Source organism: Patagioenas fasciata, chromosome 2 (genome assembly GCF_037038585.1).
Source record: "Patagioenas fasciata isolate bPatFas1 chromosome 2, bPatFas1.hap1, whole genome shotgun sequence".
Taxonomy (NCBI): domain Eukaryota; kingdom Metazoa; phylum Chordata; class Aves; order Columbiformes; family Columbidae; genus Patagioenas; species Patagioenas fasciata.
The window spans coordinates 94,579,580-94,596,569 of NC_092521.1; the positions used below are offsets into that span (position 1 = coordinate 94,579,580).

At 41.4% G+C, this 16,990-nt stretch overlaps 1 protein-coding gene across 4 annotated transcripts in view; it reads left to right on the forward strand.

Moving 5' to 3' along the window:
• PHACTR1 (phosphatase and actin regulator 1) overlaps nucleotides 1–16,990 on the forward strand; it is a 318,656-nt gene that overhangs the window by 121,049 nt on the left and 180,617 nt on the right. The window contains exon 1 of one of the 4 annotated variants that reach the window (XM_071804578.1): nucleotides 16,788–16,848. The exons of the other annotated variants lie outside the window; for them this stretch is intronic. The gene's annotated coding sequence lies outside the window, so the exon portion shown is untranslated. Of the gene's footprint in view, nucleotides 1–16,787; nucleotides 16,849–16,990 lie in introns of those variants that run through there. 4 annotated transcript variants of the gene reach the window in all.

Consider the following 16,990-nt stretch of genomic DNA (forward strand, 5'->3'; position numbering starts at 1 on the left):
AACCCACTTCATGGCTTCAACAGTAGCTTGCCTTGCTTACAATCATGGAGAGTCAGATTTTCAAAGTTCTTGAGATATGTTCACATCCAGAATGATTTTGGGTTGGTCCAGTGTGTTGACAAATTAGCACAGTAATGTCTCCCAGTAATTTATGTACTGTATTCATTGTGAATACAAGCATTATTAATAGCATTATTAATCTTACAGTACATTTTATTGCTAAAAATTGAGAGGCCTATAAACGATAAAATAAATGTATATAGTGTCTCAGTCTTCATTGTGCATAGGAAAGAGCTTCTCCATGGAAGCAAACACTTTATTTGGAAGAAACTGCTGAAAAGCTTGGTGCCGAGGTAAAAAGCCATTCCTTCCACATGTCAGAAATGTATATAACAAAAATATACTCTTTCTAGTAGCCACAGGTAGTTTTGTGGCTGCCAGTTCTATTCAGAGTGCTTCCCCACCAAAGGGCAGTACTTGGAGTGCCCTGGTGACTCTGCCCCTCATATTCGATCAAGTCAGCTGGTTATTCTGGGGATCCCACAAATGGCTCTGATCACAGGTGACAGGGTATTTGGGACCAGTTTACAAAACTGTTTGAAGAAAGGTTGGCTTTTTTGAATTCCCACCACAAGGGGTAGTGGCTGGAAACAAAGCACTTCATGGAATTTCTTCTTTACTCTTCCCAAAAGGGAACTGTCTTCTATAAGCTTTCATCAGCTTTATTTTGCTTATGTTTTATTTCTCTTACCTAAAATATATAAAAGCAATTAGTGTTAAAAAGATAAGTAAATTTCCCTGGGTTAATGTCATTTTCTGCCAACGTTAAACTGAAAATTCCAAGGAGCGAAGTGAGCAGAACTTTGCAAAAAAACCCATAAAACATGAGCAAGCATAGCACCATCGCAACAAGAGATGAAAGGAGTTTTGCTTGCAGCATGATTCATGGCTATTTTTTGTGTGATACTTGAGATTTCAAGCCTAGATACAGGTTATTGCCCAGCTGAGTGTGATTGGGAAGCTTGTGATGTGCTGATGTGCCATATAGTTTATGTAGCACTGACGTCTGGTGGCAAGAGGCAACATGAACCCCAAGTTGCAGCCCAGCAAACAGGGCTGTGAATATCTGCACACTTCTCATTCATGTTGGTTTTATGTCTTTTCCCATAAATGCAGCATATTGGAAAACTAAATAGCCATGGGAGATTTGGGGCTCACCAATGCTCTTACAGGATAAATCTTAACTCGGAATTAAAAGTTGACAATAATAAAAAAGAAGTAGCAGCTGTTAAGCGGTAAATGAAACGAAACTAAAGATGAAGATGCAAATTCAAGGCATTATACTCCTTTCAGCTCTGATATCTTTCCAAAGTCATTTTCAAGAAGAAAACATTATGTATGAACTAATACAATTATTAAACATTCCTCAATGCAACTTCTGCAAATGCTGTGAAGAAAATTTCTTTTCTGCTCTCTTCCTTTTCTAATTAATATTCAAATATGTTAAGAGGTTCACCATCTTTTTTTCCCTCCTGTTTTCTGCCACATTGCCTCCAGTTGTCAGAGCGTCCTGCTGATTCCAGTAGAAGTGCCAAAACCAAGAGCTTAAAATCATGGGATGTTCCACAAATGAGACTGAAACTTCCTGAGGTATTTTTAAATAAAATTTGCAGTGCTTTCTGTTTGGACTCTGGAGTTTGAGATGTTCCAAGGACTAAGAGTTTGTTTTCTGTACTTTCTCCTTTTTTTTTTTTTTCCTTAATAAAATCCGATCCTCATGTGCTCACCTGGTTTCATGAGCTGGCACCTCCAGAGAGCTGCCAGCTCTTAGGAGAATGATAGGAGTGCTGCAGCTTGGCTGCATCCCACACCTGGAGCTGCCGAAGTCCTCGCACACCCAAACATTCTCCATGCCTGTAACTCCTGTTTAACTACAGCCATGGATTCCTCCAAGCAACAGTCACATCATACAATTATAGCATAGTTTGGGTTGGAAGGGACCTTCAAAGGTCATCTAGTCCACCCCACCTGCAATGAGCAGGGACATCTTCAACTAGATCAGGTTGCTCAGAGCCCTGTCCAGCCTGGCCTGGAATGTCTCCAGGGATGGGGCATCTGCCACCTCTCTGGGCAACCTGGGCCAGTGTTTCACCACCCCCAGTGTAAAAAATTTCTTCCTCATATCTAGCCTGAATCTCCCCTCCTTTAGTGTAAAACCATTAGCCTTTGTCCTATCGCAACAGGCCCTGCTAAAAAGTCTGTCCCCATCTTTCTCATAGGCCCCTTTTAAGCACCGAAAAGCCACAGTAAGATCTCCCTGGAGCCTTGTCTTCTCCAGGCTTAACAGCCACAACTCTCTCAGCCTGTCCTCATAGGAGAGGAGTTCATCTATGCCTTAAATGTTAGTGACCCTTACTAGCATCTCCCTTTTCTTGAGCATATGCATTAAGATCTTTGGAGAAATTATTCACAGGGTGATGTTTCTTATTATTAATCTTAGTAAGTGATAGATTAAACTCACTGTAAACTTGCCAGATTTTTATAAGGCAAAAAGCTATTTCCTGAGAGGCACAGCTTATAATTCTCTGATATCTGCTAGGGGGCAACATTTGTTAAATAATATCATACTTTGCTCTGTGACTAATGCTAAGATTGTAACACCGATCCAGTGAGGAGGAAGCATGTAATAATTACATACAGAAATTTTATGCTAGTAGGAGGTAAATAAATAACACTGAGATTCATAGAAAGCAGAAGATCAGCAAAGGACAGACATCCTGATTATGTTTAGATAAGAGGATGCTAGCTTATAGCTTCACATAGGCGATTATTCATCTGGTAGATATATGCACAGACAAGTGTTTAACTTTGTCATATGGAGTGTAAACGGACCACACAGGTAAGTCACATTCTGCACAAGTGTAGTTTCTGTGCCACAGGCATTGCAATGAACACAGCTGTACTGCTACTGCTCAGTGAAACCTGGTGACTAGCGAGCAAAGTCGCTTGCAGAAATTCAGTCGCTTTCCGCTGGGTCTTGTGGTCAATTTGAAGACATAAAATCACTCATTGTAAACAGTTCTAATGACTGGCATAAGACACCAGAAAATGCTTGTCCTGTGTAAGTTGTTTCATGTTAATTGACCAAGCCATAGAGAGAAAGAGTATTTGTACCCAGGTTTAACACAAGTGTAGGTCTGATCACAAATTCAAGATTATAGAGGTAGGAAAAGTTGAAGTCTTTTAATAATTCATAAACTTTATACACAGTAGGGTGCAACAAATGCATGTTAGGTAACATACTTAATTTTCTGCCTTTATTAGCATCTTTGACGGTTATCTTATATTCAGGTGATTGGAGCAGCTACAGTATGTTGTATTACATTCCTATTCATGCTGAACTCCAGTGCATTTCACTTAGGAGAAACTCACAGATGAGAAATTTGTTTGAAATTAGTAGATAAGCATTGCTTTTGTAATACTTTATCATTTATGAAATTTGGGAACACAGATTAACATATTTGTTCTAGGCCACGCTCACATGCTGGCAGATGGTTAGTATACCCACCGGGAACATATATTTTATGAACACTAAACTGGATTTGCAAAAAAAGAAAGAAATTCACCATGGAAATAATTCAAGAGAGAAATGGTAGAAATAATTCAGTTTCTTTTATTAAAAAATATCTATCACTACCATATCCTTTTAAAATGAATATACAAGTGTGGGTGCATCTAGCAGAACATGAATTTTATAAAAAGCAAAGCAGGCAAAGACATAAGCAAGTGAGTTCTTTTACTTACCCGAGCAGTCCAATTGAATTCTTTACAGGATACGGGCCCTGAGGAGTGTGATGAGTGGTTTAATTAGTTTTAAACCATCATATTTAATCAAGCACTGTGCATTTTTAAACTGCTTCATTCATTCTACTTCTAGGAAGACTGTTTCAGATCTTTTTATCGTTAGTATTTTATGAGACTTTGGAGCTCTAGATTCAGCGTGAAGCAAATCTCTCTAATTGATATCACCATGCTCCAAAACTAGATGATTATTCCCAAAGTCAAACCTTAGACTTAAACTCATCTTACAAGAAGGAAGAGCCATTAGACATTTCTGAGCTAAAATTTTAATTGGGATATGGTTCATCTGCAAAGCAGCCAGAGTTCATTCCATTTATCCCTATGACGAGAAGCTCCAACAGGCATGCATGATAGGACAGTGCGTAAAATAGCAGGGGCAAGCAAGGGGAACCACACCATAACAATTCATTTCATTTTGCTGAACAAGTTGTTGAATCAGACAATCAAAACGTTTGGTTTACATTTTTGTAACTTCATTCACTGAGCCATTAACAAAGAAAAATAATGACATCTTAATCTCCTATAAGCTTTGGTCAATTTAAAGGGGGTGGGGGGAAGGAGAAAGGCTCTCGCGATGTGATTTTTTAATTAGATGGAAAGGAAAAGATATAAATTACTGCTTTCTTGACCTTTCATGTGGAAGCAGTGTGCTGGCAACCCAGGAAGGCAGTTTCATTCATACTGTTTGCTGTGTTAAGCAGGTTTGAGCTGTGCTGGTGTTGTAAAGCAAGTGGGGCAAAGACCGATGCTTTTTGTGACAGAGGGACTCTGCTAGAGGCTCCCCACCACACACCCCACCAGAGGCTAATAGGATCCAGAGCAGGTTCTGCACCGAAAATTAGACTGCAGGTGTGTGGACAAGCAGCCCAGGCTTCCTGTAGACCTCCTAGCTTCCTTTGTTACGTGTCTACCTGTTCTTCAGCCCTCCCAATGTGGCATCTCTTGGGGTGGCTCTGGAGTCCTGGAAATAACCACTTATTGAAATGATCTGGTCATATCACACCTCCTAGTGCCACTGTTGTACTGTTCACAGGTTCAAGAAAATGTATTGGACATTTGAGGTCAGTTTTGACATTCTCTGAACCTGCGTGAGCAAAATGCATACTTCTTTAACATGCATGGAGTTAATCTTAAAAATCACTTAATCTGGTGCTTTTTCACAATATGTTGTGTAGTGGCTTTTAGGAAGAGTTTTTCAGGGAAGTCTCCTTGTTAAACAATGACTGCCACAAAATTTTGAAGCATGAAATCTTATGGTTTTGAAAAGGATTTTTTTTTTCCATATTTATAACATAATTCTAAATAGCAAATTATTTTCAGAGAGTGCACTGTGTATAAGAGAAAACAACAGACAACTATTTTCATCTTTACCTGATAGATGGCATCACTATGCCTAAGTATTTTAGAATGAGTTAAGAGTCTTCAGTCTTTATTAATTGCAGTTGTAGTATTATGATAAAACATATTAATACAAGTTCTGGGAAACTGGAGCCTCTTTAGGTAGCCTCATTGTAAGCACACTCGTTGCCTTAAAAAGTTTACAATCTAAATAGACAAGATGGCCAAGGAGATGAAGGAAAGTGCTTGCTGAGGGAAAGATAAAGTGACTTCCACAAAGTCACTCAGCTTATTTATAAGAGAGCTAAAAATGTACTTCTCCATGCCCTCAGAACTAGGTGGAGGTTTTCTAGCCCGTGACAGATTTAAGGTTTGCTGTCTCACAGTCCTTCTGATCTAAGTCTCAGGATTCACAATATTGCTGTAAAATTTATAGTGATTGCTTCTACCCCTGGAAGGACTTAAGGTATCAGATCTGAAAACTGCAGGAGTCTTATATATGGCAAAGCTATACTGCGTCACTTGTAGGTGCTTCTAAAATTGTATTGGACAATTCCCTATCTAGTACATAAAATAGGATGAGTAATTTTTCCCCCCTAAACTCTTAGGCCACATTGGTTTTTCTGTATATGTGAAATGTCTAGTACACAATGGTATGCCTGTGGGCGAAATGTTTTACTGACCTTTGTTAAAAGAGATACAATGTGAAAGCTTCCCAGGTTCTTGACTTCATGATAGAACAGCGAGAAACTCTACAGCATTTTTTTTTTCCTATCTGCAAATGCCGATTTATCAGAATTACAATGCTCTTCGGAAAGAATTTGAAACAGACAAGAAAGCATGCGAATTTTTGCTTGAAATCTCTGTGGTTTCCTTTGCCTGGTTTCTCAGCATCCTGAGATCTGCCTTTTGAAGGAGCTGAGCATGTGTAGCACTGGCAGTGCCCGGTTCTCCAGCTCCCAGGCCGGCACCCCCTCTGCTGGAATCACCTGCTCAGGTAACGGGTTATCCTCTCAGCTTAGGACAGGGATGAAGAGCACAAAGGAGAGGAGTGGACCTCCTGGCCTGCCCAACTGAGGAAAAAGGGTCTCACTTGCCTATGAACCTGTCTCTAGAAAAGGAGATGCAGATACAGGCAGCAAAATTCTGACCCCTGATCCTTTTTTTTTTTCTTCTGGGTCACCTGCATTCACTAATGCAGAACATTTTAAGTATTTTTTTTTTGTGGAGAATTGGGGTTTGGGGGAATGAAATGCTGAGGGTTTTTTCCTTCCATGGCACAACAAAAGCATACATAAGAAACCTCCACAAGTTGAAATTAGATTTTTCCCTCCCACTCCCCTGGGGCTCTGCTCAGTAATATATTTGCACGTTAGAATGAAGAAGAGATGATACTCCAATATTCTTCACTCAGATGCAGTTCTGATAAGTGTTGGCTGGTGGAAAAATTCAGTGTGAAAGATGCTCAGGACTGGGAAGGTCTGGGATTTGCTGTCTGCCACAGAATAATGCAAACTTCTGAAGAACCTGAAGTCTCCAGGGTAAGGCCCAGATGTTTCATGCTAGCTGTGGAAGGAGGCTTTCCTGAAATAAAGACCCTGTGGAGCATGGCTGTAAAGCATTATGTCCTACTGAGCCTGTCTGAAGTCCTGACCAAAAGATCACAAAGGCTTGCTGAGGCCAAGGCTACAGCTTGCAGTGCTGCAGAGATTTCAAGATAAAAGAAAGTAGGTTTCTGCTGCTGTGAGCTCTCCATCCCCTGCTATGGAGGTACTTTAACCTCCCTTCTTTCTTAACTGGACAATCTGCCCTATGCCTCTTTGAGGCACAGTGCAGAACCTGAAATCTTTTTGATGTGGTTTTCTTTGTAGTCTCTTAATTTGATTTCTCTCTGAATGAAAAGATAGAGGGGTATGGGCTTGTTTTCTTTCTTGCTATGTTTTTCTTCCCCTAGATAACTGTGGTATGATGATTTTCTACTTCACATTTTTCGAAATCACCTTGGAATATGCATCACTTCTGCTGTTAAAAAACAAAACAAATCCCAAACCTGTTTTATTAGTAACAAAGTGATCTTCTGGCAAAAAGACAAGTACAGGAATTCATATGGCTGAAGTTTGCTGCGAGGGAAAGGAAGTGACTCTTTGGGTTGGCATGGCCACAGAAGGAACCTCATCAAATACAGAGCTCCAGGTCCCCTGCAGTGAATGTATAGAAGAGGATGGAGGTTGGGAGCAGGGAGCATAAGCTGATTCGTGTCTTACCAAAAGCACAAATAACCCACTCCTCTTCTTTGATTTTTCAAGTGTTCCTGAGGGGCTTCTCTAAAGGATTTGAGAGTCCATTTTCCTGTTGTGTCTGAATGTGTGTCAAGGCTTCCAGGCAAGATCCTTCTCTAAGAGAAGACCTCAGAGGCCGAAAGTCCTTATTGTCATGGTCAGAGATGTCATGGTTTTTAAAAACAGGAATTCTGCACAGCTCAGATTCTGGGCTTGTTTGCTTTGTCTGGGTGGTTGGTGTGCTTTGACTTCTGGTCTTGCCCTTAATAATTGTGGCTTCTTTCTTTGGTCACAGACTGGGATTTAACCTGGGAGGGCTGGTGCACAAGGAGCTTTGATCTGTTCTGAAGCAGCTACTGGTACAGCACACAGTTACATTTCATGTGAAAAGCCCCTTCAGCATAGAATCAAATCCTATGGAGATCCCTGTAGGGAGGTTCCTGTAGCATCTTCTTGCACTTCCTGTGGAGGTGTGAGCTTTTTCATTGACAATTTGTGAATTGTTCGTATGTGTTGTCATTGATTTATGGCATATTAGATATCAGGTCTGCAGCTGAATTTAGCCAAGTGGTTTTTTTGTTTTGTTTTGGTTCTTTTTGTGAGTTCAATTTAGGTTTGATTTTTTTGAATAAATTTAAGAAACCAAAACCCTTTGTTGTATTAATATGAGAACACTTCCATGTTTTTTTTGAGTGGGAACGTTATTTCTTTAAATGTGAGATTAGAGAAGCAAGAAGGTTGCTAATTGCTAGGATGTAGAAGACAAGGTAGCTTCATCACATCGCAAAAGTAGCTTTATGGACAAATTGGTAAAGTCTGACTATTGGTCAAGTTAGTCAGCTTTGACATTTTCCCAAGTGTTGTGCTAATCCTGAGGGTGATCTTTGATGTCGTGGGCACAGGCTCACTCATGCAGAACCAGTAAATGCTTTCCGACAGAGTATTTCAGAAGGGTCACAGCAGTAGGCTGTGGATTGTGCTCTGTCTGATTGTACATCAGAGATAAGGAAAGCTGGGTGGCTTTTCAACACCCGAACAAGGGTGCACGCAACTTCAGAGTGTGGCTGCACATCTTGAAGGACTACAGACCAAAGGAGAACATGTTAGAGCAGAACAAAAGAGGAACCTCTTCTCCCTTTAGGTCTGTGGAATCCCCAGAAACAGTCCTCCTCAGTGTCCTCAAGGTGATCCACGAATACAAGGGAGGAAGACGTCTCTTTCTAAAGCTGATAACTACAGCATGGATTGCATCAGCTACATTGCATTAGTCTTAAGTGAGCTCGTAGTATTGCGTCTAGGTTTTGTAGTTACCGGGGGAAAAATTGCGTGGATTCTTTTGAACATTACTCTTGAAGCATGCAAATGTTTTGTTTTTTTTTTTCATTAACTCTGTGCAAGTACTGTAGTCTGTGCTCTCTCAAACATTAAATATGAGAATAAAGGCATTTTTTGAAAAGTTAGAAAGCAGAAATGTATTTAAAATGTCATAATAGGAATTCAGTTTGGATTTTGGTTCTAAAAGATCACAATTTTTGTTTTTCCCTCAGTACTTGAAATTGCTGGTTCCGCTTCTTCCACCCGTTATCTTAAGCTTTACTCTCTTTTTTTCACGCTTTTTCTATCCTTTTCACAACCCATGACACATAGATGAACAGACTTTATTTGAATGATTATTAGTTCTGATGTCCTTACAGTAATTTAAAGAAGTCTCAATAGTTTCCTACTTTTTCTTCTTTACTCATACAGTGAATGATTGTAAGTAGCAGTGTGATTATTCATTTCATAAATGAGTCTTTCAGATGGCCCTTTGGGTGTTATGATCAAAAGTGTCTGCTTGATGTTACACTGAATTTAACGGAGATTACTTACGAGCATTTTATTGTGTTTTCTTAGGCACAGTTCCTACAGTTTAAGAGAGGCATTAAACTGAAAGTAGCAAGAAGTGTACTAGAAGGTAGATTTTGCTTGAAGTAATTGAAGGCAGCTAAGCAGGATGGTAGAGTAGCCTGCAGGCTTATTTCAAAATCCATCTCCATCCCTTCCTCTTCTGCATACAAATTCACACCTGGGATCAGACCTAGGCTCCTCTAGAAGGAATACAAAAAAGTATTTGCACAAACATTTCCAGCCAACAACCTGGATGTCCCTGAGTATTTTGTTTGTTTTTAGAAGTTCAGAATGGTTTGAGTGAGGCATCTTCTGCACCTGTTTTCTGACACTTCATCTTCTTAAACGTAGGGTCAGAATAGATTGTTCCTTTGGCCTCTTTCAAACCCTGAAAAACAAGAGAATAATAATTTCTAAGGCATTTTGCTGCTGCGCTCACCTGATTCCAGCAGTGAAACACTGACCCTCTCAGTGCTCACAGCTCTCTGTCAGGTCGCTCAGGCCACAGTTCATGAACACTTAATTCTCCCCAGGGCATGCGATGTACACAAGCATGGAATATTAAGGATTTGCCTGAGTGTCATACTGAGCACAGAACTTAAAACCTAGATTTGGAGATATGTCTCTGCGGCTTCCTGAGCCCTCCAGAATGAGTTCTTTCTCTAACACACAAGGCTCTATACTTCACAGACATGATTTTGTGCATCTTTTCTCCCCCATCTTACCTGGTATAGAAGTTGCCCTTTTTGACTTCAGGAGAGCCCCGCATGATATTTTCCCGACTCTTTATTGGCCATTTCATTTCCCATTCTGATCTGTTCCCAGAACGTTGCCTTCTGAAGTAGACTATTTTCACCTATGTTGTGTTGCTGCTATCCAAAAGTGTGAGCAGCTTTCTTCAGCTGCTTTGTTTTACCTTGATCCTTGAAACCTCCCTTGTTTAACATGCAGCAAGTTCTAAAAAAGAGACAAATCTTGAAAGGATGTGTGAGACATAGCTGTGTGTAAAAGCTACAAGTACTGGCATTTGAGATGCTTCAGATGACCCCTGCATCCACCTCCATGTCAAAGGCAGATAATAGCTTTGTCATGGTGATCTTGCTTTGCCATTCTCTTCTTGCTCACTCACTCATTACCTTGACAGCCCAAAATTCAGTGGAACTACTTGCAAGCTAAGGTGAGAGAATTTAACCCGTGTTTTTACATAGGCAGTTCCAGACCTTCAATGGGACAAGAACAAATTAGTCTGTCCTATATTTAGATTCACTGCTATGTTAATGTGTATTTTCTCGAACTTCCTCTCATTACCAATAGCTTTAGGTCAGCAGCCCAGAGCTTTTTAACAAATTTATTCGGTAAAGACACCATGCAAGTCAGTAGATCTACAAAGGCTTAAATTTGGCTCCCAGGTGCTCACCAGAATTCCTAGCCAAGGTATGGAGATAACCACATAGTAATGAATTCTCCCTGTGACTTGGATTGCTTTTCCACTGTTGCTTTTAGATGTGACCTTGAAGCCAAGTCTCATCATGTTCGCTTCTTCCTCCTGTTCTTTCCAAATGCCACTTGCTCAGCCTTTATGAGTCTGCAGCCTACCTTCTTGCAGCGGTTGACAGAGCTATTGCTCACATTTGATTCCTCTCTCTCAAAGGATACTGAGGACCAGCAGTTTTAATTCTCCTGCTTTTTTTATGGCTCTGGCTGCAGCATCCAGATTGATTGGATGAGGGAAGCTCATACATCATCAAGCCAAGCTACACTGCCTATACATTTGCCTGGTATAACTATCTGTGTATTAAAAAGGATGTCATGCACATTTATAGTTGAACCATGTACTTATTCCTCAAACAGACGCATAGTTATTTCTCTTCTCCCAGAATCATGTGGCCCTCAATACAGAGAGGGCTGTTGCCCTCCTCATTGGGTAGGATTTGGACCAAGCTTGTGTTTTTAAGAAGCAGTGGAATATGTGGTGATGAAAGTAACTATTATGAAAATAAGGTTGCTTGTGTAACGTGTGTGCGCGCTATACAGAATTTACGCTTCATGTGATCTGATGCGGCACGACATCCGAACGCCTTCTGGACAATATCATGTCTCTGAGTGGATAGCTGAAACTGGGCATGGTGCAAGGCTGTGGAAAGTTTCATTTGTATTTGACCCGCTACATGAAGGTCTTTGCTGAATTAGTTGTACTAAAGTGCTACCTAACAGCCAGGTGGGAATGGGGCTGCAGTGTGGTGGGGGCTGCACAGAGAACCAGCGAGAAGGGAACACCACCCAAACACAGTCAAGTCACTAGACCTGTAACAGGGCATCAATGGTGGGTTGTTCATTAAGAATTATTTAAGGTGTAGATCTGGAAACATTAGCTGTTAATACTTCTTTCAGTTTTAGCTTTAGCTTTCCCTATGGCTTTAGCCCAAATAATTTTACTTTCCTACCTCAGTAGGCATATCTGTAAAAGGAGAACTAGTAATCTCTCAATTTGTGTGTAATCTCTTAGTTTAAGTGTCGAAAGGATTAGTTGGTACTTTTTCTGCTGAATGTTTTGGAAAATGAAAGAAGCTGTCTAAGCATTACTCTTGTTTCCAAGGCATTTTTGTTTATGAGTTTTCTCTGAAATATGGCATTTTTATGCTAGCAATATTTACATTATGGACTTGTTTTTTTCTTTTGTAGACAAGCATTTAAGTTGCCTGTGTAAACACTACACGATATGAACTATATTAGTAAGTTACTTAAAGTATTACAGACAAAAGACTGAATTCAGAAAGTCCCTCACTATCTTATAGTTCCCCTGAAATGCCTCGTTACTTAGTGATACTTAATCAAATTTAATCTGCAGTAAATCTCTCTGTGTCATTGAAATTCTGCTAGGCATTACTTTCACATTATTTCTAGGGAGTTTGAAATAGACAAGGTTTTGGATTAAAAAAAAAAAAGTTATACTGAGGAAAGGAAAAATCATTCAATGGGCTCGGTTCACAGAGATACAGCATTAAAAATACATGTGTAATAATAATTATCAAAAATAAAATAAAAAATAACTTAGTTTTGTCTAGCAAAACTACAATAAAGTATTGCTGTCTCTGTTTCACATGTATCTTCTACTTGACACTAGATTGAATCTTTTTTTGCCTGTTTTCCACTTTGATGCATAGTTTTTTATGAAATGGTTTTTATTTTTTTCACGTTTATCTCTGCCGCACAGAAACAAAAGACAGTTGGTTTGGACACACTGTCCTGAGTTCAGTGAACCCAGTGGAGCTGCACGAAGGATGGTGGCTGCCCAAAATGTTCAGGCTTTCTGTGCGGAGCTCAGCACACAACCTCACTCCACACTGTGGTTTCTCATGGGCCACCAGCTCACAGAGTCATATGAATGTGCCAGAATCGCAGCTGTTTCATGAGGTTTATTTTTAAAGCACAGAAAGTAAAAAACAAAAGCAAAAACAAAAAAACACACGACCACACATAGTGAATCAAAGTGCAGTAACACAGAGTGCTCTTCTGTACTTAATGCTGTTTAAAATACTAAGATTTAAGATCGGCTTTTTTTTTTTTTTTAGACCATACATGATGAAACTGGCAAGCGGAAACTTCTGAAACAGTAAATGTTGATCCTCTTAATGAGAGGACACCTTGCATTTCTAAGCACTTGTTATAAGCAACTAACCTGAGTCACAAAATAGATAAGGCTGGAGACTGAAAATTTGGGTTGAGGGGAGAAGTTCTCATTGATGAGGATCTGCTGTCCTTTTCACTGGAGCACGCAAGCACAGACCTCTCAAGATGAAACTCAGCAATGCTGTGTGTCAGGCCACCAAAAAATGTTAATGAGATGACTGTCAGGAGTTGCTTTCCTAACCATTCAGAAAGGACTGGGTTTTATCAGCAGTAGTGTGGCCAGCAGGACCAGGGAAGTGATTGTGCCCTTGTACTCCATGCTGGTGAGGCTGCACCTCAAATCCTGTGTTCAGTTCTGGGCCCCTCACTAAAAGAAAGACATTGAGGTGCTGGAGAGACTTCAGAGAAGGGCAACAAAGCTGTTGACGGGTCTGGAGCCCAAGTCTGATGAGGAGCAGCTGAGGGAACTGGAGCTGTTTAGCCTGGAGAAAAGGAGGCTGAGGGGAGACCTGATCTCTGTCTACAACTACCTGAAGGGAGGTTGTAGCTTGAAGGGGGTTGGTCTCTTCTCCCAAGTAGCAATTGATAGGACAATAGGAAATGGCCTCAAGTTGCACCAGGGGAGGTTTAGATTGGATATCAGGAAAAACTCCTTCATGGAAAGGGCTGTCAGGCATTGAAACAGGCTGCCCAGGGAAGTGGTGGAGTCACCATCCCTGGAGGTGTTTAAAAGACATATAGACAAGGTTCTTAGGGACATGGTTTAGTGCCAGAGTTAGATTATGGTTGGACTTGATGATCTTAAGGGTCTCCTCCAACCAAAACGATTCTGTGATTCTGTGACTCAGTAGCACTAGCCCATTTGCCTTACTGCTTCTTGGTCAGCTACTGATTTATAGGAGGCACCTGCTGTACACTCTGCTGTCTTTTTCACAAGACAGGTAATAGATTTTTTTGTTCAGATCCCTATTGTATGAACTTTACTCCGGTTTAAGCTCCACTTTTTCTCTTTATTGTAAAGGTTTCTGTGCCAAAGCAAGATAGAAAGTTAAGCAAGTGCTATGTGCTCCTTCCAGAGGTTGATAGTTATAGGACAGGAAAACCACAGAAATCAGTATATTCTGTCAGATTTCTGCTTTAAGCCTTTTCATATTTACCAGTTTTCATTTGTGTTAGAGTCCAACACCAAATCCATCCCATCACTGAATCCTCCCTGAGTTTGGGGACTCCCACACCTGAATTTCCTGCAACTCCGGTGGATTTTTTTTCTTCGTTTTTTCCCTTTTTTTTTTTTTTTTTTAGAGACAAGTTTGTTTTGAATGTGGAATGGGTAAGGAAGGGGCAGCTTCCTGGAGAGATGAGTGTGTCTCAGTGGTGAGATACCCAAAGCAGAAAGGTTTTTGGAGAGGAAAAAGGTGAAGGAAAGCCAAGAGACAGCCAGGCCCCCAGGTTCATGTGCTGTCAACCCACATTTGTATCACTCTGACCACAAACGTCATCAGCTTAGAATGAGTGAAAGGTCACAAAAATGACAGGGTCAGGTGTGCATCTTTCCCTCCAGGAACACCTGTTTTTTCCTGCGTTCATTTTTTGGTGTACTGACTTCTGTGGTCACGGCCATCAGCCAGCCCTCAGCTCCCTCCTCAGTGGAGGATTACAGTATGTAGTGATGGGGGAACACTTTGGAAATGCTTCACAATTTGTATTTTCAAGTGCTCCTGGCTGGAGCAGATCAGAAGGGAAGTTTCAGAGTGACAGGCATCACAGAGCAGAGGAGGGACGAGGTGCTGAGGAGCCACCTGTTCTTGCTCTGGGTCTGTGCACCTCCCTTACTGCCTCCTTCAGCAAGATTCTGGTCTTGGGCTGGCTCTTGAATGCATTTTGGCAGCATCAGTAATACCCCCGGTCATAAGGAGAATTAAAAACAAGAGCTGTCTTGTGCAGGGACTTGAATGCAGAGGCGAGGCTGCTAGGAGCAATACATGTTTGGTGTGAGGAATGGAGGAAGGGATGTCCCGGGGGAAGAGAATGAACAATTACATGAAGTAATCTGTAAAATCAGTGAATCGGTAAAAATGAAACTGGCTACCTCATTAAACGACTTAAATAGAAAGAAAACAATTAATAAGCAAAGCTGTGATCAGGGAAGAAATATTACAAGCAATTTCTGAAAGAGGTTGAAAGTCAACTAGAAACAGCCCATATCAACCGAAACAAACGTGGTCCTGGAGGGCACAAGGGGAACCTAAGGAGGATGCCTGACCATGTGTGGACGAAAGGGCATGACAGCACCCAGCAGAGCAGCCGTTCCTTTTATCAGGGCTCACATGCTGCAGGAGTCTGCCCTTGCCGTCAGATTCACCACAGCACTGAATCCAAATGCTCCTTAGGTTTGGCCAGGGAGGAGGAAGAAATACCATGATGCCATCATGACAAAGGCCAAGATGTCTCTGTGCTGTGCTTGCGTTTATAAACAACCACATGCTAATTTTATCATGTTCTGCACAATGAAGACTTTCCAGGGCATTATGACAGAGCTGGTGTAACTCAAAATCTCAGATCCAAATATTATGAAACCCTGAAATAACCTCCTGGTTGTGAACAACTTGTAGCCTTGGAGAAGGATTGTGTGGGACTTGAATTTGAAAGTTTCAACTATTTTTATATTATTGAAATTCCTGCCCTACACCTTCCCCCCCCAAGTCTGATAAACTCACATTCATACATATCCTTTTCTCCCCAGCAATCAACCCCTTACTGAGGCCCTGTTGCAGCCTGTTTGCTTGCTTATTTTCAACTTCATGTCCTAAGGGGTTCATTTCTAACGTAGGTGAGCTTTACACTACCATATAACTCAGAATTTTTCTGTGACAGCAAGCCCTGAGTGCAGACAGAGTTGCAAGCTGCTAATTGCACAAAGATTGGTTCCTTGTCATCATTTGGGTTTAGTTATCTCTCCACCCCATATGATTTCCAGATCAAAACCCTGAGGAGCTTAGCACAGTTTGAATCCTCTAATTGTGCTGCTGCAGCCATGTGACCACCCGGCTGAGTAATTCCCTGCAGAAGGAGACTAACTGCATGTTAAAAAGCTCAACAAATAGTGTTTAAAACATGAATGAGTGACAGTAGTATACAATACCCACACTGCTTTCCCTGATATCTCCCACTACTGCCGCGGCCATGTGGAGCCTTGATTTGTGGTAGCAAGCTTAGTGATCTGAGGGGAACAACATGGTGGGGGGTGAAGGCTAGCTGGACCTTTGGCTGGTTTCATCTCCCCTTCGACAACCTTCTGTCCGCAAAACCGGTTTCATCTTCATTTATTGGAATGGATGGTTCCTTGGTGGTCTTGGCGAGAAGGTAGGAATCCCTGCCTCGTGGAGGTCAGGAGCCTTCCCTGCGGCCAAGGAGCCTAAACCTGTTCTTGCTGTTCTGCAGTGGTGTTAGGCACAAGGAGGAAGAGAGAGCAGCTGGCACAAAATGCAGGAATCTGCTAAACATCTTCCTCATTTATAGGTAATATATGGGAGGGAGAGAAGGAGCAAATAAAACCCGATTGTTCCCATTTTACAAAAAGCCTCGCGCTGTTTTCAGGACAGTTAATTGCACTGATTGTTCCGACCTCTGTATCTGCCTTTCACACAGGAGCTGGTCGTTGAATTGCAACTTGTTTTTCAGCGGGCTGGTGGCGAAGGAGAAGGGGCTGTCTGGCACGGCGAGGCTGGAGGGGTGTGTGTGGAGCGTGTGTGTTTTCAGAGCACGCTTAGGAAGGCTGTTGCTCAGTTGCCGAAAGCACAGCTGTTGCAGAGCAAGGGTGGGAGCCTGACAGCAGCCTCGTGATCTCTATCAGGTAGGCAAACGCACAAACCGTATACTTCTTCCTGCCTATTTTTATTTCTCGAAGTGGCGGCATTATGAGTGGGTAGCGTTTGGGTTCACAAAGTCCTCTTTTTCTGCTCCTGGCAGTCAGAGGAGGTTGCTGAGAGCAGCTG